General features: G+C 41.9%; 1 pseudogene; it reads left to right on the top strand.

Moving 5' to 3' along the window:
* The first annotated feature begins 360 nt into the window (after positions 1-360).
* LOC114289856 (uncharacterized) overlaps positions 361-26,985 on the top strand; it is a 45,194-nt pseudogene continuing 18,569 nt past the window's right edge.

Below are 26,985 nucleotides of genomic sequence, written 5' to 3'. Positions count from 1 at the left end.
TTTCCAAGTTTCATCTACCACAATCCACCCACTCACCGGTCTTCACTGATATTTCTATAGACCTGTTTTCTAATGCCTTTGATGTAAATTCTGGCCCCATGCTTCCATTGACGCCTACGCCTATCGTCCATCCTGAGGATCTTGTGTCTGTTGACGGTCCTATGCCTTCTCCGGCTCCGATGGAGGTTTCTCAATCTCTACCTCCCATTGAGGTTCCTCTTCCACCTGAGCATTATTCTACACAAGTAAAGCAACTTTCTACTTCTTCTTCATGATTATATTGTTGGTTCCACTGCCTTTTGCTCTCATGAACCTACTTCTTATAGCGAAGCTTCTACTAACCTACTTTGGCAACAAGCTATGACTGATGAACTGCAAGCTTTTGAACAAACTCATACCTGGGATGTGGTTGATCTTCCTCCTGGCAAGCGTACTGTTAGTTGCAAACAGGTTTACAACATCAAAACTCATTCTGATGGTTCCATTGAGTGTTACAAAGCTTGCCTTGTAGCCCGAGGATTTACTCAAGAATATGGGATTGACTATAAGGAAACATTTGCTCCTGTTGCCCATCTTACTTCAGTTCATAGCTTACTTGTCGTTGCTGCTTCCACTAGAGTCTTTCTCAGATGGATGTCAAGAATGCATTTCTCAATGGTGATCTTACTGAAGAATTTTATATGCAACCCCTTCTGGTTCTTCTGTTCCATCAAACAAACTTTGCAAACTCCACCGTGCTTTGTATGGTTTGAAACAAACTCCGCATGCCTGGTTTGCCAAGTTCAGCTCTACCATTCGTGACTTTGGTTTTTCTTCCAGTGCCAATGATTCTGCCTTGTTTATCCGTAAGACGGAGCACGGTACTATTCTCCTTCTCCTCTATGTAAATGATATGATTATCACTGGAGATGACACAATGGGTATTTCTAATCTCAAACAGTTTCTCCATCGCCAGTTTGAGATAAAAGATTTGGGTTCGCTTAGCTACTTCATTGGCTTGGAAATTTCTCAAGATTCCTCTGGTTATTTTCTTACCCAGGCTAAGTATACTTCTGATCTCTTGACTTGTGCTAGCCTTACCGATTGCCACACTGTCACTACTCCAGTGGATCATCAGACTCGTCTTACACCCCTTGACGGTCCCTTATTGCCTGATGCCACTTTATATCGTCAGCTAGTTGGTAGTCTTGTCTATCTCACAGTTACTCATCCAAATATTGCTTGTGATGTTCACATTGTCAGTCAATTTATGGCTGCTCCTCGCTCTCCACACTATACTGCTTTGGTTCTCATTTTCTACTATCTCAAAGGAACTCTATTTCATGGTCTTCACTACTCCCTTCACTCTTTTCTACAGCTGCATGCATTTTCTGATGCCGATTGGGCAAGGAATCCTATTGGTCGTCGTTCCACTACTGGGTTCTGCTTCTTCTTGGGCAACTCTCTCATTTCCTGGCGTAGCAAGAAACAAACTCTTGTTGCTTGTTCTAGTACCGATGCTGAGTATCGTGCTCTTGCTGACATTACTTGGGAGCTTGTGTGGCATCGTTGGCTTCTTTCTGACATGGGTGTTTCTCATTCTGCTGTCATCAATCTTTATTGTGACAATCAGAGTGCTATACAGATTGCACATAACGATGTCTTCCATGATCACATCAAGCATATTGAGATTGATTGCCACTTCATACGACAGCATGTTACTAGTGGCCATGTTCGTCTTCTCATTGTTACCTCTACTTATCAGACCACCAACCTCTTCACCATAGCTAATCTTCCAAGACGCTTCTCTGATCTCCTCTCCAAGCTCAAGTTGATATCTGACTTACGACCTCAAGCTTGAGAGGGGGTGTTAGATATATATTATTATTTATACTTATCTAACTGTATTGTAGATGGATCTCATCTTCTTTTCTATACTTATCTAGGTTTCTTTTCAGCCTATAAATACAGGCTTCTTGTATTTCATTTAATTCATTCAATATAGAGTTTCTCTTTTCTCTTCCCTCTCTACTTTCATAACAATGCATAAAGACAACCTTGAAGACATGCTCTTCCACACATACATGCACACGATAATGGAGAATACATAATATTGTTCAGTTTTTCTGGTTAAAAAAGAACAAATGACTAAAGGGGCATATTCTTGTGCTTTGAATGATTTGGGATACCTCTGATTGGGGCATTCCCAGGTGAGTTCATGTTTAGTGTTTTGTTTTATTGGCTGCCTTTGTAACACCCTGCAAAAATAAATAAATAAATAAATCAGTCTATTTGCAATGCTAGCTTTTGGAGTCATGTACAACTTCATCTGCAAAAGAGCTAAATATGTTTCGACTTCCCTTTAAAGCATTTGTCTTGACTTCTTGGTTAATATATTGTACTGATTGTGATCATGTGCATCTTTTACTTTGATGAAACAACTAACCTCTAAAAAGAAACTCCAGTTTCCTAGCAGCTTATTGCGTTAGGTTATCTTTTAAAAATGGGTGGTTTGTAGTTGGTGGCTTGAGCCCTTTTCTGTTCCCCTTGTATTCATTATCTTGATATTGCTGCACAATTTTTCTCCCATTAATAACATGATCATCTTTTGTTTGTCCCTTTGGTTTGGTTGTATTCATTATCTTGATATTGCTGCACAATTTTTCTCCCATTAATAACATGATCATCTTTTGTTTGTCCCTTTGGCTTGAGTATTATTAACATGTTTCTTGACAGGGAACTTTATAGCAACAACATAAGTGGAAGAAGTCCTATTGAGCTTGGCAATTTGACAAGTTTGGTGAGCTTGAATCTTTACTTGAACAATTTGAGCGGTATCATCCCGAACACATTGGGTAGGCTTCAGAAATTACGTTCCCTATATGAATTGCATATCCTTCATCTCTTTTACTTCTGTTATTAAATTTATTGTGCATCTGTTTGTGACAACCCTCACCTCTGATTAAGTCTTAATTGTGATTAAGCATGATAAGTAATTGATTATGATGAAATACTAGCTTGATTTCATTAGCATGTTGTTTAATTGCATTTCTATCTGTTTGTCGTTGAATGATCTGTTCATGTTTTAATTTCGAATTGTGAACTGAAGGCCTTATCGGCGACCGGTTCAGAAATTGATTAGTATGATATGCCAGGATTTATGTGATTTTATGGTAGGTTTAAGTAAAATTCAATTTGGAATGATTAAATTAGAATTATTAATGTTAAATTAATTGAGCCTAGTTAATTACATGTTTTGCCATTGAGTGGGCCATTTTCTAAAACAATGTTTGGGACTTAATTCTTGCATTTGATACATCATCTCATCCACCTCCTAGACCAAAACTAAGAGAGAAAGGGAGAGTAGGAGAAAAACTTGATTTCATCAAGAGTTACTTGGAAAATTAGAGGAATTGAAGGAGAGTTGCAAAATTAGACTTCCATACTTGGAATTCAAGACCTAAGGTAGGAAATTCGCCCTCTTAATTATGAATTTGAGTTGTTACATGCATGGTTCATGGAAGAAATAGTGATTTGAATCAAGAATTGGCTTAAAGTGTTGGTTTGAGAGTGATTTCATGCATGCATGTCCATATCATAGTGTTTTGAAGTTGTTTTTCATGAAATCCTTACATGCATGTTCATATTTTAGTTGTGGTCCATGAATTCACCTTGATTTTGAGCTCAATCTTGCATTTGATCATGTTTTGGAGCATTATAGTTCATGGGAACTCATGCATGTTATGTTCTTGCATTGTTCTTCAAGTTTCTTTCAAATTGGTGTTCAATTGGCAAACTCTTGGGCTTTGATTTTGTAAACTGATCTTCGAAACATGTTGTATTATGGTTTCTAAGTGTTTTTCCAGAAAATAAGCCTAGAAAAATCGAATTTAAGCTTTAGAGGTTGAGTTTTGTGCTTGAGGATCAATCCGAAAATTTTAGATTTTTTATCCACGCTCGAGCGGAAGACTTCACGCTCGAGCGTACACTCGGAGTACATGCACTTCCGCTCGAGCGTCGAGTGTCATGCTCAAGCGTGAAATGCATATGCCCAGAAATTCATGTGTTTTGCAGTCTGCTCGAGCGAGGTAATCTGCGCTCGAGCGAGGGTCTGAGTCTCACGCTCGATCGTGGGTCGAGCGTCCATCGAGCATGAAAAACGTGCAACCAGTACCTTTTCATGAGTTTGCAGTCTGCTCGAGCGATGGAAGTCACGTTCGAGCGGAGCCTCTTTGTCTGCATGTTCGCTTGAGTGGGGAACGCCACACTCGAGCGAGACCACTGTTTTCAGCAAATTTTGAAAAGTGTTTCAAAGTACATTCTTGCATCCTCATTCCATCCTAGGCATTCCTAGGCCAAGTTTAAGGCATCTTAATGAGGATAATTTTATAGAACCACACCAAGTCAAGTTAGGGGATAAGTTATTAATCCCATGTGTGTAATTTAGTGTGTGTTCGTTCTACAACTATGTAGGGTTAGCACTCGTGGACGTTGACTAGCCTATCTATAGCCCAGTAATTTGTGAGTAACAATGTTGTAAAGCTATGTTCAATTACAATTATTTTCTGAATGATTAACTGTACTGCTTTCTGAAATGATATTGTTTACTGATTCAATGTTTGTCGTATTTTACGAACTGTACTCGTGGTATCCATAGAAATTGACTGTTACTGCTACTGCTACTGTTACAAAGATCTCTGTCAGTTCCTATCCTTGGAACTACTGTTACTGTATCGATGGTCATCAACTGGCTATTTGGTCTGTTAAGACCTACTGTACTGTTTTGCTATTGGATGTACCACATATGACTACTATGGTTTCTAAATGACTGTTATGGCATGAAATATGAGCCACTGATTGAATAACTGATCTACAGATGCAATTGACTGTTTTAATTACTGAAAGGACATTCATTCTTAACCCCTTTACGCATCTGTTATTCACTGGGCTTTAGCTCACTATTTATATTTATATGTAGGTGTCCAGGCACCGGACCGGAGCTAAAAGCGTTGAGTTAGGCTCTCGTTTTGTCAAGCCAACCATTGTGCCTCAGTTCGAGGTTCCAAGTCCGTTCAAGCCAATGCTATTTTAGTGGTGTCTTAGACTCACCCTTTTGTCTCTGTTTTGTGATGAATGTTTAAGACCTTTGACTATACAGTTATGGTGAAAGGATTGGATCCCTAACCTGTATGTTATGTGTATCTGATATGTATATATGTTTATGGCTATGAATGTGAATGTGTTCATAAAAGTCTTTCGCATTTCGGGTTTTCACAGCTCATTGGACATCTTTTATTTACTGTTTGGCTTCTGTCAGCCCCTTACTCTATACTGTTGTTATTAGTGTTAAGCAGGCATTTGGTAATCACGGATTACTGGCCGGTTGCGGTGCTAAACCCATAGGGGCGGGTTTGGGTCGTGACACTGTTTAAGTTTACTTTTATTGTATTTCAGTTTTCTTATTACAAGGTTTTCTCAAAAGGGGGTTGTTTATGCCTTGATATATGGGAATATGGATACAATGGCGTTGTTTTAGTTTTTTAGTGATTTCTTAAAGAATATACTCTCATGATTTCTCTGTGTTTTTTATTTTTTTATGTATATTTAGAAAAATGCATGAAAACAAATTATTAAAGTTATTCAGTCCAGGATATTGCATGTTTGATTGAAATCAACCCCAAAGATGGAAATTCCATTGTTGTCAAGATGTCTAGATTAATAGACAGTAGGGCCTATAAAGACTAGGTATTTTGGTGATAAATGCATTGATTTTTACTTTTTCTTAGTAAAATTATTAAAATGCATACTGATCCATGATTAAGAAATAGCATCCTCTTGATAATGGCAAACAGTGCGGCAGGGCTATTTGTTTTAATCATAAGTTAATTTATTATGTGCATCTCCTAGTTGTTTGTACATTGCAGATCAACTTTCATCCGAAACTGGATTATATTACACAGAGGGCTCTGATTGATCACATATTGCATGTATTATGTGCATCTACTAGCGTTGATCAGCCATGTCCCTAGGAATTTTATTGATATACCATTTTGATTGTTTGGAATGTACTGATGCCTGGTCCTTGTATTTATTTGCAAGGATAGACGGCTTAACAACAACACTTTGTCTGGAACTATTCCTATGTCATTGACTACTATCAATTCACTTCAAGTCCTGTGAGTACCAAGTTGACGTGTTCTTTATTTTTCCTTTGTGGTTAATAATAAAGGTTTTTCATTTTTTGATTAGCTTTAATTGGCATAGACTAACTAAAGAATATGATATGGCTTCTTGCCATTCGGTATACAGTGATCTTTCAAACAATAACTTAACAGGAGTTGTCCCAGTTAATGGCTCCTTTAAACCTTTTACTTCCCGCAGGTATTTTGCTAGTAACATCATTTTCCATACTAGTGGAGCTGGGTGACTCATCTAGACATATGCTGACCACAATTGTTTCATTTTTTAGTTTTCAAAATAATAATTTAACAATTCCTCCAACTCCTCCGCCACCTCCATATTTGCCGCCACCCTCATCTACTGCTTCAGGTTTGTTTCGTTTTATCCTAGGTTATTGTTGATATTAGGTTCTGTTCTGTTCTATTTGTCCAACACTTTCAATACCCAGCATGTCGGAGTGGGTCCAAGCAAATACATCGTTGTGCTCAATCAGGAGGGCCGTAAGGTCGGCCTTGGCCTGGGAGGATAGTTGGCTATCGATCTTGGCAATTTTTGTCGGGTTGGTGGGATCGATAAGGACCTCGACAAGCTCTTCCACTGGTTCCCCTCTGACCAGCTCGTCCTCGTCTCTGACCTTGAGTCCTTTAATAATCATAGTCTCCTTTAGCTTGACCTATTTAAGTGAAATGACGTAACATTCTCTGGCCACAGTCTGCTCCTCCCTCACCGTGCCGAACCTAAGGTCGGTGGGAAATTTGACGGCCAGATGGAAAGTGGATGTGATAGCTTGGAAAGCATTTAGGGCGGTGCGGCCGAGGATGATGTTGTAAGCAGAGGGACAGTCGACGACAAGGAAGGTGAGCAACTTTGTGGTCTGCCGCGGGTATTCGCCGATTGTGATGGAAAGATCAATGGAGCCAATGGAGGTGACCCGATCTCCAGTGAAACCAACCAATGGGGTTTGGAGAAGGGACAGACTCTCTTCCCCGACCTTGAGCTGGCGAAAGGCATTTAGGAAGATGATGTCTGAAGAACTACCGTTGTTGACAAGAACCCACCTGACTTTATCATTTGAGAGGAGGGCAGAGATGACGAGGGGATCGTCATGGGGGTAACGGATGCCTGTACAGTCGGCCTCCATGAAGGTGATGGGCTCCATCCACTTCTTGGGCTGTTTGGAAGGGCGGTCCACTGTGGCAACTTCTTTATCTGAGCCCTGCCTTATTCTTCTGAGTTATGCCCGCTGAGCCGAGCGAGATGGTCCTCCACAAGCAAGCCCGCCTGCAATAACTCTAATTTCACCGACAGGAGAAGTGGGGTTACCTTGTGCTCGGGGTTGCTGTGGAGGGCGATCATGACCTTGGTTAGGTTGTGCTGGTTGCCGGGGAGGGGTGCGCTGACGGTTGTTTTTAATGGGTTTAGTCTTTTGCCTCTGCTGAGGGCGAGCTTCCGTGAATCGACTGAGACATCCCTGACGTATCAAGCCCTCGACCTGGTCTTTGAGTTTGACACACTCCTCGGTATTACGGCCGTGGTCCTGGTGAAAATGGCAGTATTTGGACTGGTCTCGCCGGTTGAAGGAGACCGCGACGGTTGAGGCCATTTTAGGGGATAATCTCGTTGAATCTGGTTCAAGACTTGCTCCATGGGGGAGTTGAGGAGGGTGTATCGTTCGAGCCAGCCGGGCGGTTGAGTTGGCACCGACCGGTCGACTTGGGGTGGTCGGTCGGTATACTGAGGTGTTTGGTGAGTGTACTGGGTGTTTCTGATTTCTGAGTCGTTTCACTTCTCTCAGGGGGTTGGGTTTTTGGCTGTAGGATCTTGTCGGACGGCTAGGGAGTCTTCAGCGTTCATGTATTTTTGGGTTTTGGAAAGTAAAGTTGCCATGGAGGTCGGGGGGTTTTTGGAGAGGAAAAAAAAGAAATCAGACGATCATACACCGGCCATGAAAGTCGTGAGGATGACCTTGTCATCATTTTCTGCTACCTGCAAGGCTTCGGTGTTGAAGTGGGTAACGAAGCTGCGCAGGGACTCTCCTTCGGTTTGGCGGATGTTAAGGAGCTGGGTTGCTGGACGCCGCTGGCGCTGGGCACCAATGAAATGGCTAAGAAAGAAGTCGCTGAGGTGCTAGAAAGTGGAAACAGAGTCTACTGGCAGTTGACTAAACCAGAGTCGAGCCGATCCCTTGAGTGTTACGAGAAAAGCCTGACACATGATTTCATTAGGGAATGCATGGAGGATCATGAGGGTTCTGTAGGTTTCTAAGTGATTGACTGGGTCCGTTGGACCATCGAAAGAGTCAATCGAGGACATTTTAAACTTAGCAAGTATAGGTTTGTCCCTGATGGAGGCAACGAATGGTGAGTTGGTTATGGTATATGGTTTATGTTGTATGTTCTGCATGACTCCCTGGAGCTAGAGCTTTATGGCTCGGAGTTCTGCATCCCAGAGAGGAATGTTGTCACCACCGGAAAGTAGGGGAGGCTGGACGCTACTGGCCTCTTCTTCAGGGGTTGGTGCCCGGACCGATGGGTGTGGGGCTCGGGGTGGTAGGTTTATATCCGGGGGAGGGGGTCGCAAGCCTTCCAAGTTGGGTGGATGGGGCTGTTGGATAGTGTGGCTTGGGGCTCGTTCTTGGTTGGGTGAGATATCTGGAGGTGGTGGAGGGGGCATATGAAGGTTTCTTTGGAGTAGAGCATTAATCAGGGCTTGGTTTTGCTCGGCCAGGCGGTTAATGCTGTTGGTGAGCTCGGTGAAATACTCCGGTGGGTTGTTTGGATTAGGAGGGTCAACTTGGTGGTTGGCAACATTATGGTGAGAAGCCATGGATCTAGTGGTGACCATCCATCTTCGCAGGTGGTAGGAAGGGGTTATTGGGAAAGGGTCTTCAGCGACAATGAGCACAACTGGCGCGCGGAGCAAAAGAGATTCCCACAGATAGCGCCAACTGATGATACAGCGCATTCCAGATGGAACGGGTCGGACTGATCCGCGCTTCCCAAACCAACGTTTGGGTGACCAAGCCCACAGAGGAACCTGCACAAGAGTTCAACGGGGAACTGGGAGTCCCCCAACGAATCCTCTGACGGGCAAGTTAGAAAGAGAGATGGAATATAGAGATGGATTAGAGATAGAAAAGCTTAACCTTCTTCTTGTCTTCGACGTCTGCTTATATCCTCTGGTAATCATTTCGTTGTCCCTTCCGACCTGTCATCTTGGCCGAAAGTCTATGCTCTAGCTTGCCTTGTTCATGGTGAGGCCGTTCTGTCTCGACGGGGAAGGGTTATCTCAATAAATGCTGTAAGGGGCTTCATTAATGGCTGATGTCCAGTGCAATAACTTTGCAGGATCTTTGTCTGCTTATGTGGCTTGTCCTTCACTTGCTACGTGTCTAGGTGTCATTGGTTCTTAATGCCATGTTGAGCTCCAGCAACGCTGGGCTTTAGTATTTGAATTATGCATTGGGCCCTAAGTGGTGGGCTATAACCTTTATAGGCTTACCCATGTCACCCTCGATTTGACTATCTGGATATCATCATTTTATGTATAAAGAAAACCTTGAAAACATGCTCTTCCACACATACATGAACATCATAATGGAGAATACATGATATTGTTCAGCATTTCTAGTTAAAAAGGAACAAATGACTAAAGGGGCATATTCTTGTGCTTTGAATGATTTGGGATACCTCTGATTGGAGCATTCCCAGGTGAGTTCATGTTTAGTCTTTTGTTTTATTGGCTGCCATTGTAACCCCCTACAAAAATAAATAAATAAATAAATCAGTCTATTGCAATGCTAGCTTTTGGAGTCATGTACAACTTCATCTACAAAAGAGCTAAATATGTTTGACTTCCCTTTAAAGCATTTGTCTTGACTTCTTGGTTAATATTTTGTACTGATTTTGATCATGTGCATCTTTTACTTTGATGGAACAACTAACCTCTAGAAAGAAACTCCAGTTCCTAGCAGCTTATTATGTTAGGTTGTCTTTTAAAAATGGGTGGTTCATAGTTGGTGGCTTGAGCCCTTTTTTGTTCCCCTTGTATTCATTATCTTGATATTGCTGCACAATTTTTCTCCCATTAATAACATGATCATCTTTTGTTTGTCCCTTTGGTTTGCATATTATTAACATGTTTCTTGACAGGGAACTTTATAGGAACAACATAAGAGGACAAATTCCTATTGAGCTTGGCAATTTGACGAGTTTGGTGAGCTTGGATCTTTTCTCGAACAATTTGAGTAGTATCATCCCGAACACATTGGGCAGGCTTCAGAAATTACGTTTCCTGTATGAATTACATATCCTTCATCTTTTTTACTTCTGTTATTAAATTTATTGTGCATCTGTTTAAGTTTATTTTTATTGTATTTCAGTTTTCTTATTACAAGGTGTTCTCAAAAGTGGGGTGCTTATGCGTTGATATATGGGAATATGGATATAGTGGCGTTGTTTTAGTTTTTGAGTGATTTCTTAAAGAATATACTCTCATGATTTCTCTGTCTTTTTTATTTTTTTATGTATATTTAGAAAAATGCATGAAAACAAATTATTCAAGTTAATCAGTCCAGGATATTGCATGTTTGATTGAAATCAACCCCAAAGATGGAAATCCCATTATTGTCAAGATGTCTAGATTAATATACAGTAGGTTATACGAGCAAGAAATAATGTTCTCGTATAATCCTGTTGATCAAGTCTGAGCTCCTCCAAACGTCGTCGCTTTACTCCCTGAAAACACAAACGTGAGCTAGCCGGCGAGTGTGTACCGGATCCCTCTCCGATGCCTAAGTCAGCAAAATAGACAAATAGACAAAAGCTCTGTGTATTCGAGAATCAAAGTTATGTTACCTCTCCATAGGTGAGGTTGTGAGCTTTTATAGGTTCCGTGTGGCACAATCCTAGTAAGACTCTTACTCCTCCATGTAGAATCCTCCTAGGAATCACTCTCCTAAAAGATAATGCTTATCCTTTAACACCCCCCTCACTACTTAGACCAAGTGAGATGGTTTTACCACGGTTAGATGACAAAATGATCGAGCTAGCATGGCCATGCTAAACTGGCAACACCGACTGAGCTCTAATTGTACCTCAGTTTCACCAGTTGAGACCGAGCTAACCATAGCAAGCTTGGGCCAAACTAATCTAGAGCAAGGTCCTGAGGAAAGCTCCATACATCTTGGCTCAGAATGGTAGGACTGAGCTATTTGTTACCACTCGCTCCGTGGTGACCGAGCTAACTTCAAGGCTCTTTTAGGACCGAGCTAACTACAAGGTCCTTTTACTCAGCTCTTTCTTACCTTGGTCCACAGAACGGCCCATTACACAGCTCGGCCTAATTTACTTATAAATTACCCTCTCAATTGCCCCTTAATTCCATCTGCATAGCATGATCAGGATTACTCATCACCAGCCAAGCTAATAACTTTAGCCTTTCAATCGAGCTAAATTCACACCGGGCTACAAATTTGTCCGGTCAAAACGTCTCTTCTGTCGCTGTAACTGAATTGCTTCCCATTCCATAGACACGTGGCAGACTCTCATTAGCCCAGCGTAGCTGTCACAGCCACCCTCGTACCTCGCAACATTTGAACAGTCCCGCCTTTTTCCTTCCCTTTTCACAAAACCAAACCTTATGCTTTGAACCATTCATTTGCACTACTCATCTTCTCTCTCTCTCTTGCTTGAGCCTCCATTTCTGCAACCTTAGTACCTGCGAAGCTTGCATTCCCAACACCATCTTCGTAGTTTTAGATCTGCATCCTTCCTTCTCCAATTTGTAAGTAACTCAATCATTTTTTGCTTTCCATTTGACTAGCAACATGTACCATTTGTATATACGTGTTTTTTCATAACACTTTCCAAATAGTTTTCTCTGTAATGAGTAAGAACTTCTTGAATAGTACTCACTTCTACTGGATTTGCGAACAAACTGTAATGGGACGTCTTAGATCCAAAATCTCACTCCAACCGAACTAGGAAGTTGTTTGTATTAGGTACGAACCTAGCCAAACTAAACAACCGAACTAAGACTTCACGATATACTTGTAGTTTCAATAGGTCCAAGTACCTTTTGTTTCATTTAGCCGAGCTAGCGAGCCGTATTTCAGTTTGCGCCATATCGTGCTAGGAAACCTTAACCCCCAACCGAGCTAAAACTTGGGGCTAAACCAACCCCCTGACTTAGTTAAAACCGAACTAAGAATGCTGCACTATAAGCTACAACCGGGCTACGAACTTCCCATTAACTTAACCGGGCGAAAGTCCCTTGCTTAAACTGAGCTAAGAATGCATAGTATCCCACGTAGCTAAGCTAAGATAACACTTATTTTTTTTCCCTTTTTTTTGCTTTTAGCATGGTCCATCGATCTATGCTTAACACTTTTTCCTTTGCACTTTGCAGACTCTGACTAGGTTGCCTAGGCACTCTTTTGAACTTCCAACCGAGATAACCACCGTCATCTCAGCATCGAGCTAGCACTCTAGCTAATTTATACATAATTTAAGACCTCATGGGTAAATATAGGTTTTTGGTAAACTCAATAGGGGCTATGGCCGAGTTCCGAAAGGACTGCCATATCCTTGATGATGTCTATCTGTCTTTAGCCGAACTAGACATCACACCCTGGGGAAACCCGGGCTTCGTTCCCTTCACCCTTCTTTCTATTGTGGAAACCGGACTCCGATTCCCTGTACAACCTCTTCTTTGTGAGTTCCTTAGACAAACAAACCTCTGCCCTACACAGCTTTCAACAAACTCATACCGAATAATAAATGGCATTGCCGAGCTAAACCACCGGCTTGGCCTCAACCTCGGTTTGGCCGAGATATTTCACCAATACTTCCTTGGCCAAAATGAAGACGGCTGGGTTTATTATTTAAGAATAAGACGCTGCCGTGAAAAGATAATAAAGAACACCCCAGATAAAGACGTAAATGATGATGATTTCTTCTGGGTCTCGGGCAACTTCAAAGACCAGGAGGCCCAAATCCTGGGCGACCGAATTAACTAGAACAAAGGAGTCGCCGGTATAATTACCTCAGCTTACTTTCATATTTTTCTTTACTTCGTCACTTATTTGTATCGTTTGAACCACACTAACCGTTGTAATTTTCCTTCATGCAGATTTAAACTTTCTAAAGTCACAGTACAGTTACCCAAACCTTGACGCCCTCCGCGCCGCACTAAGATATCCCAATCGAAGTTGGGCCGAGCTACTCAACTTCGAGCCGACCTACAAATACAGCAGCAGGAGGAAGACTGGGGTGACCGACTTCCTCTTGGAGCCTTCTCCTGAACCTGATCCAACCCTCCCACAAATCAATCTTATCCCACTGACTGCCGAACAAGAGATGGCCAAAACAAGAGCAGTAAGAGCTCTTATCACCGAAACAAATCAAGTCGAAGTACCGCCAACCGGCCAATCACAAGAGGTCGTGGTAGCCCTACCAACTCATCAGCCTTCATCATCTCGACCCAGCAAGCGTGCTCGGACTTCCACAACCGAGCCATGCCTTATTGACGAAGATGAAACCATCATTCCTCAATCCACACCACCAAGCCCACAACTGGAACGCTCTGACCGAGCTAGCTCCTCCAAATGGGTGCCTAAGGTCACATACAAGAACCGCGCTATCACTGACTCCGACTCAGTGGTCGCGGAAAAAGACCATATGCTGGCCTTTAATTTGGCCAAGAGCGTCTGCCTTCCAGTCGATATGGATCACCACGATTATCTTACCGAGCTGAAGGCCATTCGCTCGGCTTCAAAATCAATGGTGTTAGTAAGTTCTCCTTTTCCTTCTTCAAATTTTAATATCTTTTCACTCGGTTTATCTCAAAATTGTTTCTCTCCTTTTGCAGGCCTTACAGAAGAACCACATCGCCCACAAACGCGTGCTGGAACTTCGAAAGACCACAAGGCAGGCCATGGAAGAAGCCAATGCTAAAACGGCCGAGCTAAAAGAATCCCAGCAGAAGATAGCCGAGCTATAGGCCAAAGTAGCTCGCCTGACTAGTCTTGTCAACTCAGCCGAAACAGATAAGTAGAAGGCTACGGCCGTGCTTAAAGATAAATATCTGCGCGAGCTAGCCAAGCTTGAAGGAAAAAAGAACGCCGAGATCGCTCGGTTGGAGAAGAGCGTGGAAGACGCCGAAAACCGGGGTTACAAAGAGGGAGAGGCCACTTACATCCAACAATGCGAGGCAGCAAAAGATATATTCTTCAAGTGTGGATGGAAGGCAGCTGTGGCGCAGCTCGGTCACAGCCAAGAGACCGAGATCTTCCTCAACCCTCCTCCTCATTTCATACCAAGCTACATGGTGGAGTATGCTACTGCCATTCAGCAAAAATTTCTTGAAGATGATAATGAAGAAGAGGCCCCAGAGCCCGACAATGCCCCGGTTATCGCCAATGATCCCGTCGTTCAGTCAGTTCGGGTGGAGCCACCGGTGGAGGACTTGGTTGAAAGTGTGACCGAGCTACTTGCTGAAACCGGGCTCCGAGTTGAATTAGATGCGGATCTTGATGACCTCTTTGCTTGATCTTCTATTTTCTTCTTATTTATTTTTGGAAAGAAACTGTAACGGGCCTGGGCCCCACTTTTGTAACTCTTGCATTTTGAATGACATCTTCTTTTGTTACAACTGTTTGCTCGGTTAACTGCCATGCCATGCATGCATTTACTTTCCAATTGTTCTCTGAATGCAGTACAACATTTTCTGATCGAGATACCTACCTTGGTCTTAACCTTGTAATCTACCTATTCACCCCTGCCAACCTCTTTAGCCTAGGCTTTTACCTCGGCTGAAGATCACTAAAAGTTGTTATTCCAGCCAATCCACTCTTCAGCCTTGATCTTTATCTCGGCTGAAGAGTACTAAAAGTTGGTTTTCCCAGCTAACCACTCTACAGCCTTGATCCTTATCTCGGCTGAAGAGTACTAAAAGTTGATTTTTCCAGCTAACCACTCTTCAGCCTGGATCCTTATCTCGGCTGAAGAGCACTAAGTGTTGGTTTTTTCGGCCAACCACTCTTCAGCCTGGATCCTTATCTCAGCTGAAGAGTACTAAGTGTTGGTTTTTTCAACCAACCACTCTTCAGCCTGGATCCTTATCTCAGCTGAAGAGTACTAAGTGTTGGTTTTTTCAACCAACCACTCTTCAGCCTGGATCCTTATCTCGACTAAAGAGCACTAAGTGTTGGTTTTTCCAGCCAACCACTCTTCAGCCTGGATCCTTATCTCGGCTGAAGAGTACTAAGTGTTGGTTTTTCCAGCCAACCCCTTCAGCCCAGATCCTAATCCTAGCTGAAGAGAGCTCAAAGTTAGTTATTCCTACTAACCTGGAGCGAAGTGTTTGGTTTTTCCAGCCAAACGTCCTGCAGCCTGGATCCTTATCCTCGGCTTAGGAAAAGTGTTGGTTTTTCCAGCCAACCTCTTCAGCCTAGATCCTTATCCTAGCTGAAAAGAGCTCAAAATTGGTTATTCCGACCAACTCTGAGCAAAGTGTTTGGTTTTTCCAGCCAAACGTCCTGCAGCCTGGATCCTTACCCTCAGCTTAGGAGAAGTGTTAGTTTTTCCAGCTAACCTCTTTAGTCCAGATCCTTATCCTAGCTGAAGAGAGCTCAAAGTTAGTTATTCCGGCCAACTCTAAGCAAAGTGTTTGATTTTTCCAGCCAAACGTCCTGCAGCCTGGATCCTTACCCTTGGCTTAGGAGAAGTGTTATTTTTTCCAGCCAACCTCTTCAGCCCAGATTCTAATCCTAGCTAAAGAGAGCTCAAAGTTGGTTATTCCGGCCAACTCTGATTTCATTGCCCCTAAAATGCTAAAACTATTTTTATAGAATAAAACAAGCTATGCTGAAAAAGAAACTACTTGTTTTATTGAAAAAAGAAAAAATTACAAGTACTTAAAAAAAAAAGCTAAAAATAAAATAATTTGAGATTGGCAGTGTTCCATGGTCTGGGATTGGCTTTGCTACCTTCATCTTCCAAGTGGTATGCCCCCTTTCCTGCTAATCCAACCACTTTGTAAGGTCCTTCCCAATTGGGCCCTAACTTGCCATCTCCGGGTACCAGGGTATTTCCCATTACTTTGCACAACACCCAATCTCCAATCTTGAATTGCCTTGGATGTACTGTCTTGTTATATTTTCTGGATAACTCCTGCTGGTATGAGGCGATGTGAACCAGTGCTCTTTCTCTTCCTTCTTCTGCAAGGTCGAGCTCCAATGCTATGGCTTCTCCATTTAAGTCTGGATCAAAATTTTTACTTCTAATTGTGGGGAGGCCAACTTCCAATGGGATTACTGCTTCCATGCCATAGGCCAAGGAAAAAAACATTTCTCTAGTAGACCGCCGAGGTGTGGTGCGGTAAGCCCATAAAACATGAGGGAGCTCTTCCACCCACTTGCCTTTTGCTTTCTCTAACCTTTTCCTCAATCTAGCTAGGACGACTTTGTTTGATGCTTCTGCTTGGCCATTCGCTTAGGGGTATGCCGGTGTAGAGTTGTAGAATTCTATCTTGTATTCTTCACAAAAGGCTCTAAAAATTTTGTCGTCGAACTGAGTGCCGTTGTCAGATATTAGAGCTTTTGGTATGCCGAACCGAGTGATGATATTCTGCCAGACGAACTTCTTCACATCTTTCTCCTTTATTGATGCTAGTGCTTCTGCCTCCACCCACTTTGTGAAGTAGTCTATTGCTGCTAGAAAGAACTTTCTATTGCCGGGTGCCGTTGGAAGTGGTCCTACGATGTCCAAGCCCCACATTGCGAAGGGCCATGGGCTAGTTAAAGGTAAGAGTTCTCTGGCTGGCTGATGTATTTGGTGTGCGAACTTCTGACATTTCTCGCACTTCTTGACATACTTCTCTGAGTCTGCTTGCATGTAAGGCCACCAATATCCCTGTGAAATTGCTCTGTAGGCCAATGATCTTCCCCCTTGGTGGCTTCTGCATACACCTTCGTGTATCTCGAACACGAATGCTTCGACTTTGCTGGGATGAACACACTTTAGGTAAGGTCCTGTGAAGGATTTCTTGTACAAGGCCATTGATGGGGAGAGCCAAAATTGTTGCGACTTTGCTCTAATCTTGTTGGCTTTTTTCTTTTCTTCAGGTAAGGCGCCGTCTTTTAAGAAAATTATAATGGGATCCATCCATGACGGGCCTAATTCGGTGCAACATACCTCAGCTACTTCAGGTTCTTCAATGCTTTGTCTTGGTAGGCAGTCGATTAGTAATGGATAAGGGATGGATGTATCTGCCATCGAAGCAAAGCCTGCTAGTTCGTCCGCTCTACTGTTTTCTTCCCCGCCGATCTGCTCTATCCGCACTACCTCAAATTTCATGATCTCTTTTCTGACTAATTCTTGGTACTTCGCCATTCTTTCATCCTTTACCTCGTAGTCGCCTAAAATTTGGTTTACCACTAGCTGTGAGTCACTATAAACCATTAGCTCGGTGGCCTTCATGTAGAGTGCTGATTTTAGGCCTGCCAAAAGTGCTTCATACTCCGCTTCGTTGTTTGATGCTGGGAAGCCAAGGTTGACTGCTTGTTCCACCATTAGGCCATCTGGTGAGATGAGGACTATGCCAAGTCCTGCGTCGTGCCTGTTTGACGCTCCATCCACGAAGAGCTTCCACATCTCTCCAACGAATAGTTTCCAGCAAGTGGAGGGATCGGATGATGCCTTGGGGTTCTGAGTGTTGCTGGTGTTTTCTTCAAAGTCCATGCTTACCGTTTGCCCCTCACTATCTGGTTGTACTAAGTTTTTACTTGTTGGCAAGTCTTTGCCTAGTGCAGTATGGTTTGCCTCTTCCTGCTTATCTTCACTCTGGTCTGTTTTGGGATGTGGCTGAGAATCCTAATTCAGGGGTTGCGTGTTTCCTGCCGCGTTTTTCATCCCCATTTCGGTTGTGCCAGTCAAGTCAACCAGACAGATGTGATGGCTTCCTGGTGTGAACTCCGCCACAAAGTCTGCCAATGCTTGGGCTTTTATTACGGTTCTGGATTGAGACTTGATGTCGAACTGTCCCAACTCCACTGCCCACTTTAAGATTTGCCTAGAAAAGTTCGCCCTCTCAAACAAGGCTTTTAAGGGAAAAGTCGTTAGGACGATTATGGTGTGGGCGTGGAAGTAATGCGACAGCTTTCTTGAGGCCATCATTAAGGCTAAGGCCAGTTTCTCCAATGGTAAGTACCTGATTTCTGCGTCCAGCAAGGTTTTGCTAACATAAAAGATGGGCAAGTGTTGGATTCCTTCCGCTTTGACCAACACTGCGTTGATTGCGTGCTGCGAAACTGCTAGGTACAAAAAGAGCTCTTCTCTTGGTACTGGGGTTACTAACAATGGTGGAGAAGACATATATTCTTTCAAGTTTTCTAGGGCGCGGTTGCATTCTTCATCCCATTCAAACTTGGCTTTTAAAGCTTGGAAAAATGGTCGATATCTGTCTGACGACCGACTTATGAACCGGTTGAGTGCAGCTGCCATGCCAGTGAGATGTTGCACTTCTTTTACTGAGTTGGGCCTCTCTAGATCCTAGATTGCTTTGATCTGAGAGGGGTCTACCTCTATACCTCGGTTGGTCACCAGGAAACCTGGGAATTTACCTGATCCTACGCCGAACGCGCACTTGGATGCATTAAAGCGCAACTTGTTTTTCTTCAGGATCTGGAACATTTCATCCAGGTCCCTAAGATGGTCCTTCTCATCCTTGCTCTTGACCACTATGTCGTCGATATAAGCCTCCATTGTTCTGCCTAACAATGGTTCAAACATCTTGGTGACCATCCGTTGGAATGTTGCCCTTGCGTTCTTTAGGCCAAAGGGCATGACCTTGTAACAATACAGCCCTCTAGGAGTTGTAAAAGATGTGACTTTCTGGTCTGGCTCATACATAACGATCTGATGGTAACCTCTATACGCATTAAGAAAGCTAAGCTGGTTGTGTCCTGCTGTCAGATCTACCAGTTGGTCTAACTGCGGTAAGGGAAAGCTATCATTTGGGCATGCCTTGTTGACTATTTTGTAATCCACGCAAACACGCCATTTTTTATTCTTCTTTAGCACTACTACGGTATTGGAGATCCACCTGGGGTAGTGTACTTCTCTGATGGCTCCTGTCTCTAGCAGGTTTGCTACTTCTTCCGCCACTATCTCGGCGTTCCATCTAGGTTGTCGTGGTTCTGGGGGGCTAGTTGTGTCCCTCCTTCTATGTACTTGTCCAAGTGCCCAGCTGCCACTAACTCCTCCAAGTGTTGTCTCAACAGCATGCAATTCTCTGTGCGATGTCCCTTTTCATTATGGAAGATACACCGGGATCCTTCGTCATAGTCTTTTTGTGCTTCTCCCAACTTAACTGGCCATCGGACGAAAGGTTCATCGCGTATCTCACTGAGAATTCGGTAGATTGGTTTTTTGAACACCGTGGTAATGGCCATACGAACTCTTAGCCACCTTACGTCTGGATCCTCCTTGTTGGCCCGTCTGCCTCGCCCATTCCTGCTTGGTCGTTCTACCGTGTTGACTTTTGCCGAAGTCTTTTTATCTGGTACTGCTGTTATGCCAGATTTCACCTTAGCATGGGCGTTATCCTCTTCCACACGAATATGTTGGTGCACTCTCTCCATTAAGGCCTCCATGGTGAGGGGGGGCACCATAGTAGTTGAATCCCTCAATTTGTTACCGACTGGCAGGCCCCGTTTGTATTGTGCGATGGCGAGGTTTGTAGGACAATCCCCAATTTGGTTGAAGGTCTCCCAATAATGACTATTGTAAGACCTCAATGTCTCTTTGTCGCCCATGTCAATAGATAGTAGCTGATCGATCTCCACTGGTGTCTTGGTGTTCGTTCTAAACCTTGCCACGAACGCTTCTGCCAATTATGCCCAGGAGGCGATGCTGCCTTCTGATAGCCTTTCGAACCAGGTTAAACCTAGGTCGCCAAGGTTGGATGGAAATAGGATGCACATTAAAGCCTCGTTTCGCCGGTATACTGCCATAACCTAGCGAAAGTGGCTTAGGTGCATGTAGGGGTCTGTCTTCCCCTCATACGTGGTGAATTTGGGCTGGTGAAAGCCCGAAAGTAGTGGTGCGTTCTCAATTACCGGAACGAACGGCAAGGTCTATAGCCTTGCTAATGCTTTGTCTGTTGGTTCATAAGCAAGGCGCGGTATTGGCATTCCTACCTCAACGCTCCCATGTGTCCGAGGAGCCAATCGCTGAAGGGCTGAAATTTTGCGCGAGTCGCGCGCCCTGGTATCTTCCTTCCATCGTGCCCTTTCTTCCAGCACAGTTCACAAATCGGATGATCTAGGCAACTCCGTCTGCCTGGATGACGTCTGGTGCGTGCGCGAGGGCCGAAAGGTGCTTCCCTCAGCATATGACCTCTCAGTTCTCGTTTTCTCAGACTTGGAGTAACGAGTCCTGGGAGTTCTTGACTGAGTGTCGCCTATTCTCAGGCTCCTACTCTCTGCTTGTGATGGCATGGTATGCCTACCACGATCTTCCGAGTGGCGAGGGGGCGTGTTGCTTTTGGGCCCCTCTCCTGTCGCCACCCCTTTTCCTTTGATCTGGCACTGCATAGACTCCATGTCTACCACCATCTTCCTTATTAACTCATCTTGTTCCTTAACGCGATCCTCCAGAACTTGAGGGTTGATCCTCCGCCTCTGTCTTTCAGGACTCTAAGAGCGACGGGGGCTGTTAGTCCGCCTCCCCCTTACATCCCTCTAGGGGTTCTATCGCTGGGGCTCTAAATCCGCCATGGGAGGGATAGAAGGCAAACCTTCGCGCCTTCCACCCCCCTCTGGGGTTTGTCCGTCGATAACGGACTGCGGCAAGTCTTTATTGTGCGCCATTGCTTCTAATTAGCGAGAAAAGCTTGATCAAGTGGTTTTGTTCTTTCTGGATTTCTCACAGATGGCGCCAATTGTACGAGTAAGAAATAATTTTCTCGTATAATCCTGTTGATCAAGTCTACGCTCCTCCAAACGTCGTCGCTTTACTCCCTGAAAACACAAACGTAAGCTAGCCGGCGGGTGTGTGCCGGATACCTCTCTGATGCCTAAGTCAGCAAAATAGACAAATAGACAAAAACTCTGTGTATTCAAGAATCAAAGTTGTGTTACCTCTCCATAGGTGATGTTGTGAGCTTTTATAGGTTCCGTGTAGCACAATCCTAGTAGGACTCTTACTCCTCCATGTAGAATCCTCCTAGGAATCACTCTCCTGAAAAATAATGCTTATCCTTCAACACCCCCCTCACTGCTTAAACCAAGTGAGATGGTTTTACCATGGTTGGATGACAAAACGACCGAGCTAACATGGCCATGCTAAACTGGCAACACCGACCGAGCTCTAACTAGCTCGGTTCTCCCCCTCATAGCTTGTACCTCGGTTTCACCAATTGACACCGAGCTAACCATAGCAAGCTTGGGCCGAACTAATCTAAAGCAAGGTCCTGAGGAAAGCTCAATACATCTTGGCTCAGAATGGTATGACCGAGCCATTTATTACCACTCATTCCGTGGTGACCAAGCTAACTTCAAGGCTCTTTTAGGACCGAGCTAACTACAAGGTCCTTTTACTCAGCCCTTTCTTACCTCAGCCCACAGAACGGCCCATTACACAGCTCGGCCCAATTTACTTATAAATTATCCTCTCACTATAAAGACTAGGTATTTTGGTGATAAATGCATTGATTTTTACTTTTTTCTTAGTAAAATTATTAAAATGCATACTAATCCATGATTAAGAAATAGCATCCTCTTGATAATGGCAAATAGTGTTGAAGGGCTATTTGTTTTAATCATATGTTACTTTATTATGTGCATATACTAGTTGTCTGTACATTACAAATCAACTTTCATCCGAAATTGGATTATATTGCAAAGGGGGCTCTGATTGATCACATATTGCATGTATTATGTGCATCCACTAGCGTTGATCAACCATGTCCCAAGGAATTTTATTGATATACCATTTTGATTGTTTGGAATGTACTTATGCCTGGTCCTCGTATTTATTTGCATGGATAGACGACTTAATAACAACACTTTGTCTGGAACTATTCCTATGTCATTGACTACTATTAATTCACTTTAAGTCCTGTGAGTACCAAGTTGACGTGTTCTTTATTTTTCCTTTTTGGTGAATAATAAAGGCTTTTCTTTTTTTGATTAGCTTTAATTGGCATAAACTAACTACAAGAATATGATATGGCTTCTTGCCATTTGGTATACAGTGATCTTTCAAACAATAACTTAGCAAGAGTTGTCCCAGTTAATGGCTCCTTTAAACCTTTTACTTCCTTCAGGTTTGTTGCTGGTAACATCATTTTCCACACTAGTGGAGTCGAGTGACTCATCTAGACATATGCTAACCACTATTCTTTCATTTTTAAGTTTTCGAAATAATAGTTTTACAATTTCTCCACCGCCTCCATTTTTGCCACCACCCCCATCTACTGCTTCAGGTTTGTTTCATTTTATCCTAGGTTGTTGCTGATATTGGGTTCTATTCTGTTTGTCCAACACTTTCAATTTCTCAATTCTTTAATTATAAACTTCGTTCCATGCTGCCTGTTCAGACCTTGTCACAGATGACTTGGCTGGATTTGTAATTTGTCTTTCTAACTTCATGCACATTATTGCTTTTGAAAGCAACTATACGAAAATAAATTGTATGTTAGGTCAATTCCTCAACCAGTATGTATAGGTTTTATTTTCCAACATATTTATGATCTAGGAAGCATGGATATGGGATACAGCGATAGGGGAATACGGATATGGCAATACACCAAAATCTGAAAAAAATATGATATGGGAACGGCGGGGTTACGTTCGTAAAAAAATTATTGTTTTATAATTTTAATAATGTAATATGCATGAAAATAAAATCTAAAGCAAATTAATAAATAAAGAGAGGGATTCCTATTAAGTTAAGAGTCTTCAAACATTCATAAAATATCCAAAACTAAAAGCAAAAGCAAATGCAAATGCAAATTAAACAACATCTTTACATGCATTTATCAAAAAAAATATAATATAATATAAAAAAAAATCATCCTTATATGTCAACACCAAAAAAAGAATGAGAGCAGAGAAACGTGAGAGAGTGAGCGAGGCAATAAGAATACATCAATTTGACATGTTTTATTACTTTAACTCTCACTATATTCCTCTTATCAAAGAACTAAACAAGGTATTAGAAATAATATGTAACTTGGAGTATCCGATACTTCAAAATTAAATATCTGATACTCTAAAATTAATTAAGAAGTATTCGATACATATCCAAAAGTATCCAAGGAGTATCGGTATCTGATAAGTATCCGATACGGATACGTCTCCCTTTTTGAAGTATCCGTGTTTCATATTTCATGATGCTCAACGAATACTTATTTTTCTAGGGAAACGTCCATGCTTTGATCTTTTTTATTTATTCGGGTATTGTTCAATTTTCAGCTTTCTTTAGATTAGTGACTTATGATTTGTTGCTAAAGTTAGAATCTAATTTTTCCACTAGACTCTGCACCTGGATTGTCCGAACCATGGCATTATTTTATTCCATTGAATTGTCTTCTTATCAAAATTTTCAGTTGTGAAGGGAATGCACAATTACAGTGAACTTACTAATTTCTGATTGCAAATCTTATTCCAATAGGGAGCAGTGCCACTGGAGCCATTGCTGGAGGAGTTGTTGCTGGTGCTGCCCTGTTGTTTCTCGCAATTGCTTGGCGGTGGCAAAGGAAACCAGAGGATAGTTTCTTTGATGTACCTGGTTAGTGGATCAAGTTGAAAATGCCTTTAATTGATTTTTATTTATATTTTTTTTGAACAAGGCTTAAATTGATTGTTACGATGTTGTATAATGCATTTCCCCTTTCTCTTTGCAGCTGAAGAGAGTCTAGAAGTTCATCTAGAACAGCTCAAGAGGTTTTCTCTGCGTGAACTACAAGTCGCAATTGATAATTTTAGCAACATAAATATTCTAGGAAGAGGTGGTTTGGTAAGGAATACAAAGGACGATTGGCCGATGGCTCTCTAATGGCAGTAAAAATACTAAAAGAGGAACGCACTCAGGGTGGGGAGCTGCTTTTCCAAACAGATGTGGAAATGGTCAGCATGGCCGTCCATCAAAATTTACTGCATTTGCATGGCTTTTGCATGACACCGATAGAACGATTGCTTGTTTATCCCTTTATGTCTAATGGAAGTGTTGCCTCATATTGAAGAGGTACTACTTGCATGCATCTTCATATGCTTCCCTTTTTTAATTATTTGTCAAGTATTATATTCATTAGAACTTTTAGTAGATTTGATACAATATGCTTTATTTCTATTCCAATTTCCAATTTGATACCAAGAGAAAAGGTTTGTTTAGTTTGATTTTTTAAAAACGGTTTTGTGAAACCATATTTGGTTTCAATTTTTTGAATTTTAATTTTCTGAATATTGAGATTTTCTTTTCTCATTTTTTTTATTTTTAGTGAATTTTTTTAATATTTAATTTAATTTAATTTTTTTGTTTTACCTTTCAGATGCACCTAACCTAGATGTACCTAAAAAATAAAATATTTGTAAAACCAAATCAAACCATACCAAATCAAGCTTTAAGTCTCATCAAATGGGGTCGGTTACATGAATCACTCTTCTCCACTCGACTTTATCCAAAGTCATTTCGTTAGTCAAATTAAGGAGATTTATATCTCTATTTACTACACTAGTTTACGCCAATCTAGGTCTGCCCCTTCCCCTCATACTACCAACTACCGTCACTGTATTGCATCTCTTTACTACTGCCTCTGTTGGTCTCCATTGTATATGACCAAACCATCTCAATCTATTCTCTCTCAACTTATCTTCTATCGGTACTACTCTAACTCATTCTCGAATATACTCATTCCTAACTTTGCCTTTTCTAATCTTGCCACACATCCACCTTAGCATCCTCATCTCAGCAACACTCATCTTCTCTACATGTTGTTTCTTAGTTGCCCAACATTTCGTCTCATACAACATCACTGATCTAATAGCTGTCCTATAAAACTTCTTGTTTAGTCTAATGGGTACTCGTTTATCACACAGTACTCTAGACGCATTCCTCCACTTAAGCCACCCTGCCTTAATTCTGTGGACTATAGTCGCACCAATCTCCCCAGTCGTTGTGATAATCGATCATAAATACCAAAAATGTTCACTCTTAGGTAGTTCTTGGTCCTCAATCTTCACTTCTCTGCTCCCATTGTGACTGTTACTAAAATTACATTCCGTAGACTCAGTCTTAGTTCTGCTTATCATAAATCCTTTAGGTTCAAGTGTTTTTCTCCAAATCTCTAACTTAGTGTTAACTCCTTCTCTAGTCTCATCCACTAACACGATATCATCTGCAAAAAGCATATACCATGGCACATCATCCTGAATATTGCACGTCAACTCATCCATAACTAAAGCAAAAAGATAAGGACTTAAGGTTGATCCTTGGTGTAACCCTACAGAAATTAGAAATTCACCCGTCTCTCCAGCAGGTGATAGTGATCACAACACCTTTATACATATTCCTAATCACATTAATGTAACCTTTTGCCACTCCTTTCTTCTCTAACACCCACAAGATTATATCCCGAAGCACTTTATCATATGCTTTCACATGCAAGGTTGTTAAGATCGGGATCCTACACAGGATTGTTTTGGCGGTCTATCGGATCGGATCGTATGATCGGATCGAGGATCATAAGATCCTACTAAAATGATAAAAAACTGCAATAATTTTTATATGACTAAATAATACTATCAAAATATATATAGAATAAGCCCCAAAAAAAGAAATATAGCAATTCAATGTAGCATTCAAACATTTTTTTTTTTCAAAAAAAGAAGTAAAAAACATAATAAAAGCAAATACCAACACTTGCACACCATTGTCATTGTTTCTTAATGAAAACAGAACAAACTAAATAAAGAACAAATAAAAGACTACAATAAGTCATCATTGTCGCCTAAATTATCATCATTATTGCCACAATCAACATTAATCATTGCCACATCATCATCATCATCATCATCATCATCATCATCATCATCACCACCCCCGGTACCATCCAAGTCCTCAATGTCTTCACCAATAGTAGCATCTTCAAAGCCATGATCAAAATCCCTTCGAGCATCCATGTTTTGATCCATTGCATCATCATCACTTATTTCATGAACTTCATCATGTTCTCTACCAATATGATCACGACCTAAGTTGGAGTAAACAAAAAAATTAAAAGTAAAATTAAAGCTATAATTTCTAATTAAAACTAAAAGATGTGTACATAAACTTACAAGCTTGTTCCAAATTCCTTGCAAGGGCCTCCACTTCATCTTCATCCGAATCACATCCATGTCGAGCATTCCTATCAAGCACACTCAACCAATTTCCTTCTCTTGGAAGAGTCGGAGTCTCTCTCTCTGTTATCCATTCATCATCTGATGGGACATCATCCAAACATAATGGATTCACGATTGCTTGTCTATTCATGTGTCGTTGTCTCAATTTCAAATTGTACATGACAAACACCAAGTCATTCATTCTCTTTTGGTGCAAACGATTCCTCTGCTTTGAATGTACCATCTCAAAAGCACTCCAATTTCGCTCACACCCCGATGAACTGCATGTTAAACTTAATATCCTAATTGCAAACCTCTTCAACTCAGGGCATTCATCACCAAAAGAATCCCACCAATCAGCTACATGAAATTTTAGTTATAAATTTAAAATTGATGAAATGAAAACAAATAATGAGATATTAAAAATGATACAAATCAAC

Source organism: Camellia sinensis, chromosome 2 (assembly GCF_055761805.1).
Source record: "Camellia sinensis isolate YWXY chromosome 2, ASM5576180v1, whole genome shotgun sequence".
NCBI lineage: Eukaryota > Viridiplantae > Streptophyta > Magnoliopsida > Ericales > Theaceae > Camellia > Camellia sinensis.
Note: the sequence above shows the minus strand (reverse complement) of the source record. Positions and strands in the feature narration are given on the sequence as shown.